At 40.0% G+C, this 21842-nt stretch overlaps 1 pseudogene; it reads right to left on the bottom strand.

Annotated features, from left to right (window-relative positions):
* Positions 1–7401: 7401 nt before the first annotated feature.
* LOC139744116 (dynein light chain Tctex-type 5 pseudogene) lies at positions 7402–7854 on the bottom strand (annotated as a pseudogene).
* Between the last annotated feature and the right edge of the window lie 13988 nt (positions 7855–21842).

Here is a 21842-nt window from a genome sequence, read left to right as displayed (position 1 = left end):
AGACCAACCCTACTGACAATTTCTTCACGAGAAAGTTTTGACATGTAGGGCCCTACCAAACCTATATCCCTTGAATATATTGGTTTGGATCATGTAACACCTTCTTACTTACAAGGGCATATACATTAAAAAAAAACACACAAATACATTATACAAATCTAAAATGAAATCAGTCATAAAAAACCCGACCACCCCCCAACCGAAACAAATCTACATTTATCCTAAATATTAAATCCTACCGAAATCTGTCATACCATTTATAACTATCCTTCTTCAAATCAAATCCCCAACCCACCAACCCCCGATTAACCAAAACCTAAATCATCCCACACCCACATTTACCAACCCACATACATACACACACCTACACACATACACACGCACGGGTGCTGTTCGTTATTCCGAAGGTTCGTTTTTCCAAAGGTTCATTTATCCGAAACACACAATTCCCTATACCTAGAGGTTCGTTAATCCGAAAATGAAAAAGGGTTCGGTAATCCGAACATTTGTGGCGTTATTCCGAAGGTTCGTTGATCCGAAAATGAAATTCGGAATATCAAACCTTTGGAATAAAGAACCTTCGGACTAAAGAGCCTTCAGAATAACGAACCTTCGCAATAACGAAATGTACCCCCCCCCCCCCACACACACACAAACCCGAACCGATACCACCTTCCTTCCTGATGAAACGACTTCCCAATGTTGATACATAAGACATAATGGACCGTATGCATAAAAGCAGCTTCCGCCCGCACGCAAGCACCACTCCGAATTCATATTCAAATCCGTCAAACAAGCTCATCAAAGTCAAAGCTGCTGATAAAATCAATATAACGTTTATGCCAGCAACAGCTTACTAGGTATCCCTCCCCATGCGCAGCCAAAACACATACGCTGACATAATAAACACATTCTTCCATCATAATCGATACACTAACACACATACACACACACACACACGCACACACACACACACACACACACACACACACACGCACAAACGGACACTAAATTATCATGTGCGCGCGCACATACACACTTCCTTGAAACCTCACCATGACTTTTTACATGGCATGTTTGCATGGATGTAGCCATGTAAGTTATGTGTTGGTATTTCAATGACTATGTCAAGAACGATATTACCCAGCAAAATGTGCTTCGAGGGCGGGCGACAATCCTTGCCGCCAGCCCTCGTCACAGATTGTCGCCAGACGACAATCTTTGACGGGGCGACAATCCTTGAAGCCAACTCCGTCAAGGATTGTCGCCCCCGAGTCGGTTCGACAATCCTTGTCGCAACAGCGTTGCTGCCGTTGTCAGGGAGTATAAAGGCTGAACACTGAGTGAAGCATGCGGACAAGATAAAATGCCTATTATCACCATATCGATCGTGCTTCCCTGTGGCCACTTCAGTTAGAACAGCTCGATAGCTATAGGTGCTTTGATATGCAAAACATAGAAACGGTGGTACCATATCCATCTCATGATATCGCAGATGCCATCTGATAAGGGTGATGATGGTAACAATGCTATCAATAGCTATGAGTGTTTGTGAAACACCGTATTCACCTTGTACTTCATTGTCCAATACAATATGGTGTGCAATTAACTAAAAGAAAGTCGAATACATAGGCAATGTACATGCAAAAAAAACAACAACGCTAAAGCCAAAACAAGTGTGTTATGTGACCACAAAATGCCGTTTTTAGCAAATTGAAAAGAAATAAACTCAATTTAGACTCTAAAAGTTTTCAAAGTTGTGTAACTTTTGATGCAGTGTTTCGTGCTGAAGATATGGCAGATATGTGCAAAGGGTCCATCCCTTTTGGAACATAAACTGTGGAAACTTCATAGTGTTCATCAGAGTTCATCATTATGTTTGATGAATAGTCAGCAAAATATGGGGAAGATCTGACGGATGTCACCAAGTAAGCTGCAGCACTTGTAATCGTTTAAACGTGTATTACCAAATCATATTTAAGACAAGACACTATAAGGGGTCTAGAGCTCACGCGAGGATCGCAAGTTCACCTTCCACGCAGAGCAAACTTGGGTTTCTATAGTGTCCATTTGTATATTCTATAAAACTAAAGTGATGATAACTGCCAGGTATGAGCCATGCATTTCAGAGAAGATCAAGATGTGAAAACTGGCCCCCAATTTGGTCCCTGCCAAGAGGGAGCCATCCCTGAGTCTGCTCTACATAATTTTGAAAATACACTCACTCATGTCTTTACTCAGAGCATATCTGGTTTTGCAGAAGACTTTTGTAACGATTCTGTACTCTGTGCCACTGTGATTGGGGCCCCAAGTGGGGAATGGTTTCCCCATTTATAGATGATTCCGACTTCAGAGCATTGTAACTTATGGCGGCCATAACTGGGGGGGGGGGGGGGGGGGAGGGGCTTCCAAAGAAGAACAAAAGCACTTTCAACGGGCTATGCAATGGACCAGGTGCGTTGCTTTGTCAGTGCATAAATCATCTCTTGTTAGGCATATTTGAAGCCCCCCAGTTAGAAACATGGACCTAATAGGGCCTACTATCGTATTGTTAATTAATTCATGCACCTGTACATCTCAACTGCGCCACAGAGACATTTTTAGCATGCTTCACTGCTTTGATCCCATGATCGTCACCGCCAGCAAGCCGGGAGAAGAACAAGACGGAGATTCGAGAAATCTAAAACTATATGCGCAGAAGAAATAACTAACTCACAAAAATCAAATAAAGTGAATGTGCAGTTCTGGTGTATGTTAGGAAATCATACCTAAAACAATTTCGCTTGGGAGAAGCAGGCAGTTTTTAAAAAAAAGCTAACATTTTGGCAGAATGATTGTCATTTGTGATTTTAATACTATACTTTTCCCCAGCTTATTCCAGAGCAAAAAGGGACGGTAATGGTAGAGACCAAATATATCTTGTCATTAGGCAAGGTCTTATGCGTGTGCGAAAATGTGCGAATCAGCAATTACCCATCTTTTGTCACAAAATTTGTCATGATCTCAGGTTTGCTGCTCCTCATCATCTGTATTTATTCAAAGACATTCCCGTCTGAAAAAGGCACATCAGCCAAATAAGACTGAAATGAGGGAAAGGATTCATTTGTTAGTGACGATACATGATCACACAATCGTTATTGTCCAGGCACCTGAATGTATTCATTAAGATGCACATAATCAGGTGTCGGCGACGATCATAACATCAAAGAAAGACTGCAGTGAACAGTCCATGTATACTAGGCCCATGTTTAGAAATTACATGTACTATAAGACCAGAACCCAAACTGAATTGGTCTATACAAATATCTATTCTGTTACCCCAGCGATATTATCTGCATAATTTGGTGAAAAGTTGACCATACATTTTCAAGAAAAAGATGAAAATTTTAAAACTGGGTCCCAATTTGGCCACCTCCCACCCCACCAGGGCCCAAATCCAATCTGCCATGAACAAACTTTAAACTACAGTCACCAATCTTTACTCACTTATCACTACTGTTCTTGAGAAAACAAGTTTAAATATTCAATTCTACAAATTTTGCAAAGATTTCCGAATTCGGAAGCCCCCAGGTGCCGGATGGTGCCCACTTGTACAAAATATGTACGCTATATCACTCTAGCGATAATACCTGCTTAAGTCTGGTAAAAATTTGACCGACCATGCATTTTTAAGAAGCAGATAAACATGTGAAATTTGGGCCCATATTTGGTCCAAGTTTTGAGCATGACCAAAATTTTTTCCGGGTAAGTCGCGGGAATGCCCTGAGAGGTCCACGCAGAACGCCAGTAGGAGGCCCTTAGAGGCAGCACCTCGCAGGCAACTCCTAAGCAGGTACTTCGCCAGTCTCGTATGCAGCCAAGATCATGACATTCTGTGGAATTGCAGCCATTTCTTCAGAGGAATTCCTTCACTGAGTTGTCAGCCCCCACGCGACTGGTACAAAGGTCACACAGTATACTCGCAAGTAGAATTTAGGTAGAACGCGTCCAGCTAGTAAGACACATGCACTGACTCGCTCAAATCCTCAGGAATGCCCGGTATGCTGGAAAATCCCTACACTCAACAAGCCCGCGTAACCTGCCCGGAAAGGTGTGATAGGGCCTAAAGATAGTTGCGGGTAAAAAGATTTACGTGTGCACCTCCGGGCGACTACGGATGAGATATGTGCTAGGTACTGTCATGTGCGGGTCATCTGCGGGGACCTCCGGGTAGTAAAAATTGTTCTTCGCAAGTCGTACGCAAGGCTTGCCCGGAAAGGTGAGACACGGCCTTCAAGGGCAAGCTAACCGGGCGTGTTGCGAGGAGGGATTTTCCGCAAGCAGGAAAATTTTCCGCGGGCGGACAAGAATGTTTGCGAGTTTCGCACCTGTTTCTTACCTACTATAGACACGCACTACTTACCTTCTACTTGTGTGTATTCCGTGTGACCTGCGTGAGAGCTTTGAAACCGATCCGTTTTCTGTTACGAGCGACTTACAGGTACTGGGATGTACCTACTTTGGAGTTGCCTGCGAGGTGCTGCTGGTGAGGGTCTCATACTGGTGTTCTGCGTGTACCTCTGCGAGCGAACCCCTATGACTCACTCGGAACAAGTTTTGAGCATGCTCAAGGCCTTGTCATACCACATTTGGGGAAGTTTTGCGGCTTGACTTGCGGGGAAACGAATTTGCTACCCGGAGCTCTCCGTAGTTGGTCCGCACCTGACAGTACCTAGCGCGTATCTCGCCTGTAGTTGCCCGGAGGTGCACACGCAAGTCCGATTTAACCGCAGCCAAGTTTTGAGCACGACCAAAATTTTTTGCCGGTTGAGTCGCGGGAATGCCCGGAGAGGTCCACGCAGAACGCCAGTAGGAGGCCCTTAGAGGCAGCACCTCGCAGGCAACTCCCACGCAGATACTTCGTAGTCTCGAGGGCAGCAAAGATAATGACATTCTGTGGAATTACAGCCATTCCTTCAGAGGAATTCCTTCACTGAGTTGTCAGCCCCCACGTGACTGGTACAAAGGTCACACAGTATACTCGCAAGTAGAATTTAGGTAGAACGCGTCCAGCAAGTAAGACACATGCACCGACTCGCTTAAATCCTTGTCCACCCTGAGGAATGCTCGATATGCTGGAAATCCCTACACTCAACAAGCCCGCGTAACTTGCCCGGAAAGGTGTGACAGGGCCTAAACATAGTTGCGGGTAAAAAGATCTCCGTGCGCACCTCCGGGCGACTACGGATGAGATACGTGCTAGGTACTGTCATGTGCGGGTCATCTGCGGGGACCTCCGGGTAGTAAAAATTGTTCTTCGCAAGTCGTACGAAAGGCTTGCCCGGAAAGGTGTGACACGGCCTTAAGGTACTCACTTACAGCACCAACCATATTTAGCTCTCTCACTTATGGTGGGCATGGTGCCTTTATGAATAAACTGGGTTTGCTTGTTAGCTCATAAAACCCGGAAGTGCCCCCCCCCCACACTTTTGAAAAAGCTCCGCCTGCCCTGCCAGGGATGCTATCTGGCAAGTTTGTTGAAAATCCGTCATGACGTTTTCAAGAAGAAGCTGAAAATGTTACAAGTTTACACACAATGCCAGACGAACGAGGGACGAGGAACAATGCAAGACGACACAGGACGATAAATGTTCGCATTTGCCCACTTGAGCCTTTGGCTCAGGTGGACTTCAAAAGAAAATAATGTGGACAGACGTTGTTGAGGTACTGAACAGAATGCATCACTACCGTTCTCCGTGTTTCTGGGGAAGGGAAGATAGCAAAATATCATGCACTCGAGACTGGCGTGATGGAGAATGCCCACTGACCCCCCCCCCCCCTAAAAAATAAATAAAAAAACCCCCCTTCAATTAACATGTAACTAAGAAACCTATTCTAATCCATCTCTTATCTACCTATCTACGTATATGTATGTCATGATACTTATTATCACATCACGAATAAAAAAAACAACCTCACACACCTCTAGAATTTCATGTAGGTTTATTATGCACGCAGAGACGCTGTACGTAGTAAAGCTATATCACAAAGTTCACAAAGGTGCAAATGAGGAAAGGAAATATGACCACAACTTAGATGGGCTTCCAAGAGTTTCTTGAACTTGTGTGGTGAACAACAACATTGACACATACTGCCTGTACGAGGTTTCCAACGCGTTGTATTCAAATAGAAAAGGAGGTAACACAGGAGTACGTATGGTGGTCCAGACAGCTTGTATATTGCTCACAGCGGTTGTGAAGACGTCTATCTAGCTACACGTGGCCCTATATTTCCATTTAATCGCACAGGTCAAATAAGTGCTGAAAATGCTTACAGCATTCATATCGAACTAAATTATTTTTGAGCTTTCAACACCTTTCTGGTATCTCAGTGGTTATCCAATAACTGATAAACAGTTATCAGTACGTTTGTTACATGATTCAGGCAATGTGACCATTAACCAGCAAATTGTAAACTAAGGAATCACCAACACTTACATAATTTGTTAACAACCTCTGTCTCCCTCTCTCTGTCTTTCTGGGTGTCATGAACGTAATTTTATATGCCATCTTTAAAGTACATTAAATCGATCAAACAGTGGAGAGAGTTTCTGAAATCAAACACAGCATGGCAACCGACAGAGAAAACATGTTGTCTATCATACCGTTGCCGGAAAACTCGCCTCAAACGAACCATCTGCTCCCAATGTAACTATATGTGTGATATGCAATGGCTAGATTGACACTATAATCAACGGCACTCTTTCCAAAGCAACTTTGTTGACGATGATTCTGCCATTCCATTGCATCTGTAATGTACAACGCTTGGCAAACCTACAAGTTCAAGACAAGTTCACGCAGTAAAAGGTAAAGTAAAAGAAGTCAACCACTCTCCACTGAACAACGGTAAGAAGCTGCTTCCAATCTAAAAAAAAAATGTAGACCTGACGTCAGATAACATGTTCAGACATAGATATCATCATGTTCTCAGTTTCCATGCACTCGTCTAGTAGGCTAATATTCCACAAATCATCGTCCTTTCGAATCAAAGTAGTCCTAACCATTTGAAATTTCTTGAGTAGGGCCTATCCAAGAATTTTGCAACTATCGTCTTTGTGACGTATAATTACCACACCAGCCAACTACTGGTCATACGACTTGCAAATGGAACCATTCTCTTAAACTTTTTGATAAATGTATACAAAATGTGATACATTGAAACAGATAGCTGATGTACATAGTACTTTTTTTATGTTGTAATTGTTGAAATTAATGCAAATAAAAGTGGTGATGATAATGACAATAATAGTGATTACAATAAAAATGATAATAATGATGAATAATATCATACAGTAAAAATAAGTCAAACAAGATAATGATTTAAAAAAAAATGTATGGCTACGTTTTAACGACTATCGAAAAATCATTCCTGATAAATGCCATATACAATCCCTACTGCATACAGAGACCCGTTCTTAAACGTGTGTTCAGCGTACGAGTCGAACTTATCGTTCCAAACGCACTGGCTCGCTGCGCACACGTCTGCGTGTTCCGCCGAACCGATGCTGACAAGAGCTATTATTTTGTAGCGTGGGACCATCAACTCCTTCACGCGCTGCTTGATAGAGTCGGCGAGCTCGCGGCAGAGAATGGGACACTTCTGTGGGTCATAGCGTTGGCTTTCGAGCTGCGCCTCCAGAATGTCTTCGATGATGCGCCTTGCTTCCGAAGACATAAATTTGCGGTCTGGCTCCATCTTGTATGTACATTCGTAGCGCACCGCAGGGCGACCAGGGGCTGTCGTGGGGGCGCCACGCATGTCCATGTTGCTCCTTTGCGTGGAGGCAGAATACCTGCTTCCCGTCATTTGCGCCATGATAACCGGGTAATAACGAATGTCTGTCAGAACAATATACAACTTAAAAGCATTGGCACACACCAAATTGTCTTGGTTCAAATCAAATGCGATGAACTGCCAAATCTGTCCAGAGCCTTTCCTTCCTTTGAGGATCGTCGAATTGGCCGCCCAGCTCTGTTGTCGGCGGCGTGGACCAAATAAGGGTTGCGATATTGCATATGAGTCGATTTTCTCTTACCAAGACAGCTTGGTATATCACGACGGCCCGTAAAACAGTGGTAGCCGAAGATCTCAAACATTTGCAAGAAAAATTGATTTTCTCTCAGCTAGTCAGTGGGAGCAGCCGAACCGTTCATTGATGACGTCAAACAAATTGAGATGTCACAGTTCCAAGACGTTTTCTTGCAGTTTATTGCAAATACTATCACCAAACAGATGAAATCGTCCCATCAACGGAGGTACAGAGTGTGAGAGCAGAGAGTGCGAGAGCACAGGGTGGGGTGACAAAAGGGTTGGCGACAGGTCTAACTTCTGCACTCTCACTGTATGAAGTCTGCTCCAGGTATAAATTTCCGCAGTATGTTGATCCAGTGAATATCACTTCAGGGAAGTCCAATTGATCTGTCCAATTACAGTTTACAAGCGGAATCTATTCCCCGTCAGAAAATATCACCAGCTGCATGGTAATGCTTTCGCGACGAGGGGTTTATACGTTGGGCTTTCAGTGGCTTGGCTCTGCATTCCTTTCGGCCTTTATTGCCGCAGTCCCTGCCTAGCCGGTTTCCAAGCAGTGATATCGATCAATCGTTTCGTCAGCTCGTTCAATTGTTAATCGCCTTCTGACCCATTGTTCATGCCCCGATGATTTTTGGAACAAGACATGGACTATTGCTCAGCGCCCAAATGACAGTGAGTGGTCCTGTCTGAAAGTTGGAAAGGGTTAGATTTATGCATGGTCACGCCAGATGCCGGGTAGATGTAGTCGACGCACATTTCATCACGACTATGTTTTTTAATTAATTTTCAGATCATTTGAAAACAATACTAAAACTAAAATGGCATATGCCTACTACTGTATTACCATGTAAAGCATAACATGATTTTTTTTTTGTCCAGCTATTAAGCACACAATAATTGGACGGATTTATCCAGCTTAAGGGAATAAGAGAAGTAATATTCACTGTATCAACACATTGCTGAAATTTACTCATGGACCTGACAAGTAACCCCCCTAAAAAAAAAACAAAAACCGAAAACAAACGAAAACAAAAACAAAAACAAACTAGAAATGTCGCTATGGCGACTGTTATGCCTCCGCCATAATGCATGATTCTCCTAATAGGTCTAGATAGTACATGTGGACAATGTGTGATTACATTTTCACAAAACTGGCAAAATATTGAAATGACAAGTTTGTCACAAATGTGTTGAATGTTCACCTTCCTTGACCTTGGTTTAATTGGATGAATAGGAGAGCATGTATTTGGGGATTTAAGGACTTTAACTTGACTTTGACCATTCATACATTTATGCATTGAGTAATTTTCATGGTACTGGTATGGAGAAAAAGTGCAATTTCTGTACTGAATAGTAACTTGTTACCATGTTCATCTGGCCTTTGACCCTAAAATTCATAAGATAATCACTTTCAGGTAGAACATGCATAGATATGCAGTAAGTTTCACAATAAATTGAGCCACTTCCGAGATATGGAGGAAAAAGTTAGTTCAGCACTTTCACTTGATCTTTGACCTTTTGACCTTTGAGGCAATAAAAAAGAAAAAGAAAAAAAACTCTCCAGAGAATTTCTATTAGGTTACACACGCATACACCAAGTGTAAAAAAAAAAAAAAAAACTAATCCTGCTGGCATTGCATGAACATGAGGGAAATAGTAAAATTTTGAAGTGTTGCACTTGACCTTTGACCCCTGACCTTTGACCACATGAACCCTACATTCTCTAGATAATCACTGCCAGTCAGTACATGTATATATACCATGTTCCATGAAGATACCTTGAACAATTTTCCAATTTACAGAGAAAAAAAGAAGTTTTAATACTTTTACTCGACCTTTTGACCTTTGACCTTTGACCTCATGACCCAAACTTTCACCAGAGAATCTAAATTGGGTAATACATGCATACACTAAGTTTCAAGAAAATATCTTCAGGCATTGCATAGATATGGTGGAAATAGTGAAATTTTATGTATTTGACCTTGACCTTTTGACCTTTGACCTTGAGCATGTGCACCCAAAAGTCGATAGGCACAACTTCACCCCCTAATACACATACATGCCAAGTTTCATTAGGATACCTCAACAGCTTTTGATAGTTACCTTGTCCACAAAATTCATTACGGACGGACGGAAAGACGGACGGACGGACGGACGGACGGAAGGACGGACGGACGGACGGACGGACGGACGGACGGACAACCCGAAAACATAATGCCTCCGGCACCACTTCGTGGCGGAGGCATAAAAACACTTCATACTGCCATTTTACTAGTGGTTTGCTAATAAAGATACCTTGCGTCGTTATGTCATGCAAACGTGCATGTGAATCAGACACTCTTTTCCAACCCTAATTCATGTCATTCTCGCTGGATACCTATAGTAACTCTAGTGACATAACTACATAATGTATTTGCTTCTCTGGTAATGCTACAGTTTGAACAATCAAACTTGGGCAAATTTCTAATAAAATTTTATTTACAAATTCTCAAGTAAATCTGCATTAGCACTGGGAATACAAAGAGAACAACACAACTAGACGTTCGGTGTCCTCTTTCAAGACTAGTCTCTTACCAAGACCTGACAATCACTTCCTTGCCTTGGCATTGTACAACGCACTTCAGACTGGCTTGCAACGAACGGTCAAGGAGCACACGTGACATTCACGGTCTGTGAAACAGGTCACTCGAGTCTATCTATGTCAAAGTTTTTGGTTGTTTAACTCAACAATGTTATTTGTTAATACACATTATGCAATTTACACTATTTCAAGTAAATTAATGCTGGCGGTGACAAAAAAGTAGATTATCTTTGGGAAAAGGGTATGGCAAAAAGTTAACAATCCCCCCTCCCCCCCCCCCCCCCAAAAAAAAGAAAAAAAATGGACGTTAGACTAAATTACTGAAGATTTCTTATCACCCGCAATTTTCGTTGTTCTAAATGATGGGTCGGGCAGTAAAAAAAACAAAAAACAAAAAAAAAAAAAAAAAAACACCTTCCTGTGGAGAATGTCATGCTTGGATATGAAAATTGGTGTCAACCTCAACGGCTACTGAAAAAGGTCTGGGAAATTGTACCAGTTTGTTAACTCTTTCCGGTGCCACGTTCGCACGACCGACTCAGTCGACGGCGCGCCAACTTCGCATATTCTGCTCAAACGCACAAACCTGCCCAAACCTGCAAACTGATCAATAAATCGGCAAATGCCACAGTACAATGAAAGCGTTCCTCGCGATTCCGTTAATCTCGTCTATAGCTTGCATTTTACGTGGTGATTGACTAACAAGCAGTGTTTCCTAGTGGACTTGCGAACAAATTCTAACTTGATGTCACTGCTTTGTGTGCAAAATTCATACATTGACAGTAATGTAGCCACTGGGCTTCCGAAAGAAAAGCAATTATAGATTTGACATAAAATGTACATTAATGCAAAGCTTGGCATTTTCTCTCTTCAACTTTGCTCACTTCGTCTACAATTTAACAGAAACCTGTAAAAGTTATATAGATTTGAAAAATAAAAAAATGTTTTCTCAACGCATGAATACGCTGGTGTCTCAGAATAATGTGACACGTTGGAGGTTTCCACCATGGCACATAAAGAGTTAAAGATGTGATTATTTTGCAGTTGGTACAAAGTTATTTTAAGGAAGTACATTGAAATGGCGTATTAAACAAAATGGAATGGAAAGGAAATGGTCCACGAAAAGCCTCAATTGAGGTACATTTGAGAAAAAGTGTGAGGAACAATTAAACGAAAACGATTCTGGAAATTTTCTGAAAATTTCCACATCATAGCTGGACAGTTAATTCATGCAGTGATTAATACACATTTTAGAGGATCGGATCCCATCAAATGTAAGGGCAAAATTAAACCCGTTCCATGGTGGACAAAAGAGTGCTCTACAATCATTAGAGGGCGTAACAGAATTAGAAATAACCTAATTAAGTATTGGACTAAGGAATTGAAAAAAGAAAGATTACCAACTGAAGAAGTCTCAAACTCTGAGAACCATAACACAAACACAAGGAAACTAATGGCGATCGTTTCAACTCACTCGAAATCGATTCACTTCAGAATCTAAACTAGAAATACCGCTATGGCGACTGGTATGCCTCCGCCATAAAGCATGATCCTCCTAATAAGTCTATCATGTGGACAATGTGTGATTACATTTTCACAAAATCGGCTAAATATCAAAATGACATGTTTGTCACAAATGTGTTGAATGTTCACCTTCCTTGACCTACGTTTAATTGGATGAACAGGAGAGCATGTATTTGGGGATTTAAGAACTTTTACTTGGCTTTGACCCTTTCATAAGTTTATGCATTGAGTAATTTACAAGGTATGGAGGAAAAAGTGCAATTTCTGTATTGAAGAGCAAATTATTACCATTTTCGTCTGGCCTTTGACCCTGAAATTCATAAGAGAATCACTGTCAGGCAGAACATGCATAAATATGTACTAAGTTTCAAGATAACTTGAGCCACTTTCAAGATATGGAGGAAGAAGTCAGTTAGTTCAGCACTTTCACCTGATCTTTGACCTTTTGACCTTTGACCTTTTTGGCAAAAAAAAAACAAAATTCCCAGAGAATCTCTATTGGGTAATACATGCATACACCAAGTTAAAAAACAAACAAACCATAATCGTGATATGGCAGTGCATGAATACATGTATGAGGGAAATAGTAAAATTTTGAAGTGTTGCCCTTGATCTTTGACCCCTGACCTTTGACCACATGTACCCCAAATTCCCTAGATAATCACTGCCAGTCAGTACATGCATCTATACTATGTTCCATGAAGATACCTTGAACAATTTCAAAGATTAGGAGAAAAAAAGTGAAATTTCAACATTTTACTTGACCTTTGACCTTTGGCCTCATGACCCCAAACTTTCACCAGAGAATCCTAACTGGGCAATACATGTATACAACAAGTTTCAAGAAATTATCTTCAGGTATTGCATAGATATGGGGGAAATAGTGAAATTTTAAGCATTTGACCTTGACCTTTTGACCTTTGACCTTAAGCATGCGCACCAAAAAGTTGATAGGCACAACTTCACCCCCTAATACACATACATACCAAGTTTCATTAGGATACCTCAAAAGGTTTTTTAGTTACGCTGTCCACAAAATTCATTACGGACGGACGGCAGGACGGACGGACGGACGGACGGAAGGACGGACGGACGGACAACCCAAAAACATAATGCCTCCGGCACCACTTCGTGGCGGAGGCATAAAAAGAGTAAAACCCCTTAATGAAACCCTTCGACAGATACACCAATCATCCCTACACTGTATGTGACTGGATCCTCCATTGTGGACGATAAAGAGAAAGCAGATTATTACAGATTTATCATAAGCTATTTGAACAGGAAGAAATGCCTGACAAAATAAATGCAGAGTAAGAACAACAGCAGCAGCAGCAACAACAACAAACATTAGCAAATGGTAAAACAAGGTTTGGCCCAAATCTGACTTTGGCTTCCAGACTAGAGCCTCTTCAGTGCTGGTACTGTTCTTACAGAGGTCCCCGCCTTCATCATTACCTTAGCATTGCCAGTACTGTATCTCATACATCTGGGCTGAGCAGGACATTGTGGGTAAAACATCTTGTCCAAGAATGTGAGCCCTGGGCTGGATTTGAACTCTGGTTTGAACTAGTACGTGAGCAAAAGGAATGAGTGAGCTGTGAATCTGATAAATTTTGCATTATCGCTTTACAGAAGCTGTGTTCAGACGAGGGTAGTTTTGGTCGGAATAACTTCGGAGGAAGGGTCGGAGGAAGCTTGGTAGGAGTAACTTCGGAGGAAAGGTCGGAGTAGTGCCCGTCTGAACAGGGTCGTGGTCATATGCACCGGAAGTGGGGGGGGGGGGGGGGGCAAAACGCATTTTTGCCCCCCCCAAAAAAAGCCCCCCCCCCCTGAAAAAAAAAATAGATAGATAAAAACATATATATATATATATATATATATATATATATATATTTATATATATATAGATAGATAGATATAATGCAAATAGGGAAATTTATTAGCTAAGACTAGTAATTCTAACTCTCATAAATGTTTAGACATTCATTTTTCGTTGCGCGTGAGCAGATTATCTCAACCGCATTCAAGGGTAACCGTTGCAGTGTTTAGAGGCCTTTGGCTATGGAAAATCGTGATATGTAAATATCAAAATGTTAGCTTTAAGCACTGGCGGATTTAGAGGCGGGCATAACTGGCCCATGCCAACTCTCCGTTTGAAGCAACTTTTTAAAAAATTCTTCTTTGTTTTGTAATTTCATACGTGTGCCCCCCCCCCTTGAAAAAAAAAATCTTCCGTACGTCCCTCTTCCACCGCTAGTTGTTACTAACATGACACCTGACGTAGGTAGCGCTCCCGGAAAATAGTTTTAACCCCCGCCCGCACCGCCCCTCCTTCTTAATTTCCAAAGCGAAAAAATATAGCTACAAACGGCAGTCTTAGGACTGTAAAATGTCAAAATTTTCAAGCTCGTTCGCTCCGCTCGCTCGCATTCAATCGCTATGCCATTCTCCTGATGTTGCTGCCAGTAATTGCCAGCAGTTGCGCCCGGTGCGTCCCCCCCCCCCCCCCCTTAATTTCCAAAGCGAAAAAAGTATAGCTACAAACGGCAGTTTTTATACTGTAAAATGTCAACATTTTCAAGCTCGCTCGCATTTAATCGTTATACCATTGTAAAACAGAATGTTACTGCCAGTAATTGCCAGCAGTTGCGCCTGGGCCGCCCCCCTTAATTTCCAAAGCGAAAAAAAAAATATAGCTACAAACGGCAGTTTGAGGACTGTAAAATGTCAAAATTTTCAAGCTCGCTCACTTTGCTCGCTCGCATTTAGTCGTTATTCCATTTTCCTAACGTTGCTGCCAGTAATTGCCAGCACTTGAGCCCGGTGCACCTCCCCCTTAATTTCCAAAGCGAAAAACATAGCTACAAATGGCAGTTTTGGGACTGTAGAATGTCAAAATTTTCAAGCTCGCTCGCTTCGCTCGCTCGCATTGAATTGTCATGCCATTCTCCTAATGTTGCTGCCAGTAATTGCCAGCAGTTGCGCCCGGTGCGATCCCCTTAATTTCCAAAGCGAAAGTTTGGGGACTGTAAAATGTCAAAAATTTCAAGCTCGCTCGCTCCGCTCGCTCGCATTTTATTGTTATGCAATTCTCCTGATGTTGCTGACAGTGCTTGTCGTTTCACACCATCATTCCATAATCCATGTAAGGAAAACTTACAATGTTGCTCAATGACTGCGTTGTTGAATGTATCACATTCCGTAATGTATTTGACTGACAGCGCACGCACACACGCACAAGCATACACACCCTCAAAATTACTCTTCCACAAGGTGCCCCTCCCCCCAAATGTCTCGATCCACGGCACGCCATTGTACACACACACACACACACATATATATATAAAGATATATATATATATGTATGTGCGTGTGTGTGTGTGTGTATATTGTGTAACGTATGTATGGTCTATCGTGAGCCCCCTCCAATATTTGCCCCCCATCCAAAACTGCTTCCGGCGCGCCTGGTTGTGGTAAGATGAGTATAAATTTGAATTTTAATTGCTGCGCCACAAAAGTTTACTCCGACTAGAAATACATGTACGTCTGAACATGGCTAACGTCACTATAGTACAACTACACCTATTGCCTATTATGAGCATTTTAGCAAAACAAGGGCAAGGCTAGTTATGTATTCCGCAGCTGCTATCCCATCTTTGTGTTTTTGATGCATGGCAAAGTGACAAAGTTAGAAGTGTCAGTGTGAGTGACTGCCCTTGTGGTCACGATCTGATATACATGTAAGGCCCTGGATGCTCTCCAAACTCAATTGTTCTGGACGAGATAGAGATTAATACTCTCAAATATTGTTAATGAAATCCCTGATCAAGATATCAGATATGATGAAGGTAGAGTTGGCATTGTCTTTGTTTCTTTACTTCTAATTTGATTGCTCTCTTTCAGAATGGGGGGGGGGGGGGGGGGCTGCAGAAAACTGCATAGAGATTGGCACACACTCAAGCACAGTGGACAACAATAGGAAAGTCAGAACAAAAGTTTCCTTCTGACACAACAGAAATATTTTAATAACACTCATGCTTTATCAGTAAAAGGGGACAAATTACAGAGATAGAAACTTACAAGCAAAGGCTTTCACAAACTTGATGTAGTATTCTTTTTCTTTGCATGGCCATTTCCAATAACTAAAAAATGTTTACATTTTGCCTATATAGGACTAAGTACACAACAGATTTGTGTTTACATTCCATCACACTCGCTTTGAGAATCTTCCCATATTTTACACAATTAACAGTGAGAGTGATACATTGTACTTATACTAGTAAACGGCTGCCTCTAAAAAATTGAATTGTGTTTTACACACCACTGTTCTCATTCCTTTGCAACACTTTAAATGTGGATATCAGGGGCGGATCCAGGAATTCAAAAGGTTGCAAAACCAGTGCATTTCCTGTGCCTATTCTTCCCAAATGACACTGAAGAATTCTCTCTTTCATATCCAACTTGACAGCTTCAATGAACATAATTATTCATACTCTCTCTAAATTCACAAGGATGTTCACAAAAGGTAATGACCATGATGCTGCTCTCTAACTAGATCTACTAATATATTCCATTTGTGAACCTTTGTCTGGTGATGCAATATGCGTGAATGTTTTGACCTTGATACAATAATTTCAATGCATTTTTGTTTTGTTTTGTATCTGTGCATGGACATTCTGAAGAACAGCCATGGCTGAAGCTTATGCCATGCTGAAATTAAATAAACGAATGAAATGAAATGAATGAATAGTATTTAGTGACATGACTTTGTCTGTCATTAAGTAACTGAACACAGAAAACTGATGTATGCAATCAATGTGCCTGCTGAGAATATTACTTGAAGGAAAACAGGCCTCTACAGATGAAATACTAAATGCAAGTCTGCCAAACTACAGACATAAATATTAAATATTTTGATGCACAAAAACACAATTTGAAGGCAAACATAATTTTCCTGGAAAAAGAAAAATGCACATATTTCAGCACACTACATAAACTAAAGAACAAAATCCCCAACTTCATATAGCAAAAAAAAAATAAAAACCACAAAAAAACAAAAACAAAACAAAAACAAACAAACAAAACACCAAACTGACAGCTCAGAACAGGGAGGTAGTGATTGTGATTAATCATTCGTTCCACATGATTCTTCCAAATATGACACATATTAACTTGGATTTTATGTGTGTGACTGATGAAACTTCACAAATGACATTGTCTAATGTGATATAATTGGCAGCACAACTATGATCCTTTTTTTTTTCTTGTCAAGGATCCAGTAAAACTCAAGGCAGAGAGAGAGAGAGAGAGAGAGAGAAACAACAACTCCCCAAAACTGTGGGACTGTCATTCAGACTTTTCTCAGCAAATGTCAAGAAATGACAGAATGCTTTTCAGACTGAACAACAATCTAATTGTATAGCTCTGGTCACATCATAATAAGTGTTATTCTTATTTCAATTGCATGGAGTCAGCAACAAAACCATCCAATTCTTTAATCTCTTAAAGATTGTAACAAAACATGTTTAATTAGGGTCTCTCTCACTCTCTTTCAAAAAAAAAAAAAGTGAAGTGTTATAGTTATTTATGCAAACAATTGCAAGCTGAGGTACTGTCAGTGATGAATGGGAGAAAACTTAGAAAAAAGACACACTGTAATATATTCAACTTGATAGTTCTGAAAAAAAAAGACCAGAAAAAAAAAAACTTTCATGGTTTGTAATCTGTTTTACAACAGTAAAGTATGCATGAAAATAACAGCCAATGGCAAAGGTCGCTGAAATGAAAATTACAAACTTGAATGATTACTTTATAAATCTTTTCTGAACATTAATAACTGAATATGAGTTTGATACTTGGGATTATCTCTTATAACTGCTGTTGCATGGGTTATATCTACAACTGTATTTCTAAATACATTGTATCTAACATGGTGACTAAACATGACTGAAGTTTCCTGACAGACTTTTGTCATTTGACCTCTATTGTAGTAACCATTTACAATGACACAGGCAGAAGACACATACTGCTGTACTTATGAATGTGGAGCTATCCAGAGGACATGTTTTTGTTCTTGTTTTTTCCCCCAAAGCTATGGTATTACAGGGGAACTCCACTCTATGTTCAAGTGATTTTTGATATAGAGCAAAATGAAAGATACTCATGTTTCCCTGAAAATTAAAAAAAATCCTATAATGTGCCCACCCTATATCATTCATTACCAGTTTATGTAGGAATGATTGTTTTTACAACATGCAAAGGAAATTCTGTGAAAATATGTTTGCACACATCAGAAGGAGACTTCAACAGTTCATGTATTTCGCATACTCAATATCTGACCAATATTGCTAAAACCTGAAAACATGAAAAATTAAAACTTCTAAAAACATGTTTCTGAAACTTCCCTGTTGCTTGTTGTTTCTATATGGGAGTAATGTGAACGTGGTGAGGAACTATCGAAGCAGAGAGAGTCACATACACAATCATAATCTTCTGGTATACTCTGATTCATTGCTTTCAAATCATTATCATGCCTTGGTGTTGCAAGCCATGTCTGATGTTAACATGCCTATAAACTCAACTGATCTATTCTGTTTATTCATCACATAAGAAAAGTAAATCATATCAAGTGTTCATAGGAAATTTGATGTTATTGTGTACATGCAATGCAAACACTTTGTCTTGAGAAGCTACATTACATAAATATTGACTCACAAGCAAATTTCATCTATTTTTGGTAAAATAAACACAATATGCTCTTAATGTATGCTTGTCATATTCTCTCTTGTCCCTTTCCTACAAGATATGAATATATTACATCATGAGATTTCAGTATACATGTGATGATACTTATAAATGAGAAATACTCTAATGATCACATACTGATCAACAAATTTCTACAAATTTGAGAAATATATATATGTATATATTGTATGTTGAGTGGCGTGTCAAGACATGCATCTACTTATGACTTACAAGTTTTACAAATATGAATACAATGACTTAAGTATTATGATGTACAAACTTTTTACATAGCAGCAGCTTCCAAAATAGATTGTATCACTTATAATCACAAACGCATATTGTAGTATATCTTCAAAAAAATAGGTATCTTTGTGAACCTAGTTGTTCATACATAAGTACATATTTCAAAACATATTTCTACTGCAGGTCAAAGCACAAATTTTCATGACTTTGCTGAAGTCTGTGTGTTAAATGCATTTCAGAGTGTGACCATTTTGAAATTGATTTTCACATGATCCACATACATATTATCTTATTTGAGCACTTAAATGTCATTATTTTGTTCTTGCTCTGTATTGAGAAAGAACAACAATTATCATACATTCAACTGAAGACTTTTGCAAAGAACTGTCATCTTTCACACTAATTACTTGTGTTATAGAATATTTCTCCCGTCATTTCTGCTGTCATTAGAATTTGACCCCCTCTCTTGGCTTTGCCTCTGGCTTTGTCTGTACGTATACATGTACCTGATCATGTAAATACACTGACTTTCTTCATGGACAGAATCATGAAGGGTGAGTGACAGTGGTGCTATCAAAGATGGACCAACTCAACTGAGCACTCGTAACTCTTCAATATAATCTCTTTATACATTCACTGGCAAGATGAGATTTCAAATTCATTGGCAGTGACTCAATACTCATTCTCTTGGTGTGAAATTGACGCATAGAACAGGTCTGGAACCAGGCCACTTTAACAACTTTCGAAGTATTATTCACAAACTGCAGAACTTGAGCACATTTCAATAATGCCCAGTTCATGAATAACACTCTGAGACATGAAATGCTCCTGCCTATCCTGGTGCTTGTTATCAAAGATCCATTGTTCACATGTAAGTGCATTGGGCAACATATGAGGCCTACTTCTGTAATTGAATGCAGTCTCTGTAAATAAACTTAAAAAATTGCCAGTATAGAGACTGATAGTTACTACATGTATATAAGCTGTATTTTTCGCGAATTCTGCGAATCAAGGTTGCATCGCGAATTTAACAACACATGAAAATGTCTCAATGTGCTTGGGTGATAGTGCACTTATGTTAGTGGTGGCGTCAATTTGGGCAAACAACGTCTCGCAAAAATGTCTATGACCTCCTCATTCGCAAAGATATATGTACGCGAAAATAACAGCGTATACAGTATTTAGTTGTTACTTTGTCTTGTGATGTATTTTTCCGAACACTTCTTTCGAACACTTTTTCGTCATAATGGGTTTATGATCAATATTTAATAGGATTACATATCTTGAAATACTTAATACTTGCTCCTTGTCAGCATATGGGAAACAATCCATAAAAACAAACTGCTCCACTGTTCCATTTCAAGTCTCGAATAGTAAAATCCATCAACCTTTTGGGAATTGAATGCAAAGCCATTCAGGATAAATTGTGATATGAACTACATGACATCATGGTGAAATAGCAGAAATACGTAAGTATATGCATATGTACACGTATGCACTGATCTACTGAACAGTAGACAAGTGAACATATCAAGTACATATGGGCACTCATCTTTTTTTCCCTCCCGCTGCTGCAAAAAGAAAAAAGAAAAAGAAAAAAAGAGAAAAGAAGTGCACAAATTTAATACATTGCTGAAACTTAATTCTTAAGATCAGCAATCTTTGGGGCTACCTGCTGCTCACAATTCACACTGATATTTGCTGTTGCACAATGTCTGGCATTTCAAAGAAGAAAAAGAAGAAATACGTTTCAGTCCTCACAACCAAAATACTTATGAAGTACTCAAAAGAATTCAATATATGCCATAAGATAGCTCAGAAAATGGGAGAAGTGTTTTTGATACCATCCTCATACTGGCTCTCAGACTGGTATGGGGATGAATACAGTTATTGATAATGATCACACCCAACTCATTTTGAATAGACTCTGTGACAGAAGCCATGCCAAATCAAAGTCAACTAATACTGCTGGTGAAAATGGGAACAATTATTCAAACCTAGGATGGGTCCTAGATATTTACCCACACAATAATCAATAGTTAATGATCACCTATGTAAACAGCTACATGTGCTTAGAGGTACATTGTACATACATCAAAAATAGGTAATCAGTAAGAGGTATGATTTTCAACTCTAAAAAACAGGTGAATGCATTATACACAAAACATGGAAGAAGACTAAATAAGAAATGCTATTTTCTATAGAATGAACAGAATCAAAATGTCAAAACTTTTTAACTTTTGGTTAGTATCAGTGGCATAGATCATATCCTATCACATAACTTGGGTTATGAACATAACAATACAACATTTTTACAAGAATTTCATGGTAGTGTAAATATGTATATACAAATTGCAGAGAAAAACAAATGAACAGTAAATACTGAATATATGGATGCCTCAACACCCCTTCTTCGCCATCGGGAAGCCCCTAAAAACCAAGGGGTGAGTTAACAACATACGAACAGCAAAGTTTGTGCCCAAAAATGCATTCAATGTCATCGGAGAAAAATATGGCAATTGGCAGTACATTTGGGTAGCATGTACAGTAGAGTGATTAATATACAAATTTTTTGTAACTCTACATTTCAAGGCTTACAATGGCATCTCACTTACCCAGTTTTCACTGACCCTTCAAGCATTTCATCATGCACTTACTCACAGCCCATTAAGCCCTA

Source organism: Diadema antillarum, unplaced genomic scaffold (assembly GCF_040938485.1).
Source record: "Diadema antillarum isolate AM-2024a unplaced genomic scaffold, OU_Dant_1.0 seq00001137_RagTag, whole genome shotgun sequence".
Lineage (NCBI taxonomy): Eukaryota > Metazoa > Echinodermata > Echinoidea > Diadematoida > Diadematidae > Diadema > Diadema antillarum.
This window is presented reverse-complemented; position numbering and strand designations above follow the sequence as displayed.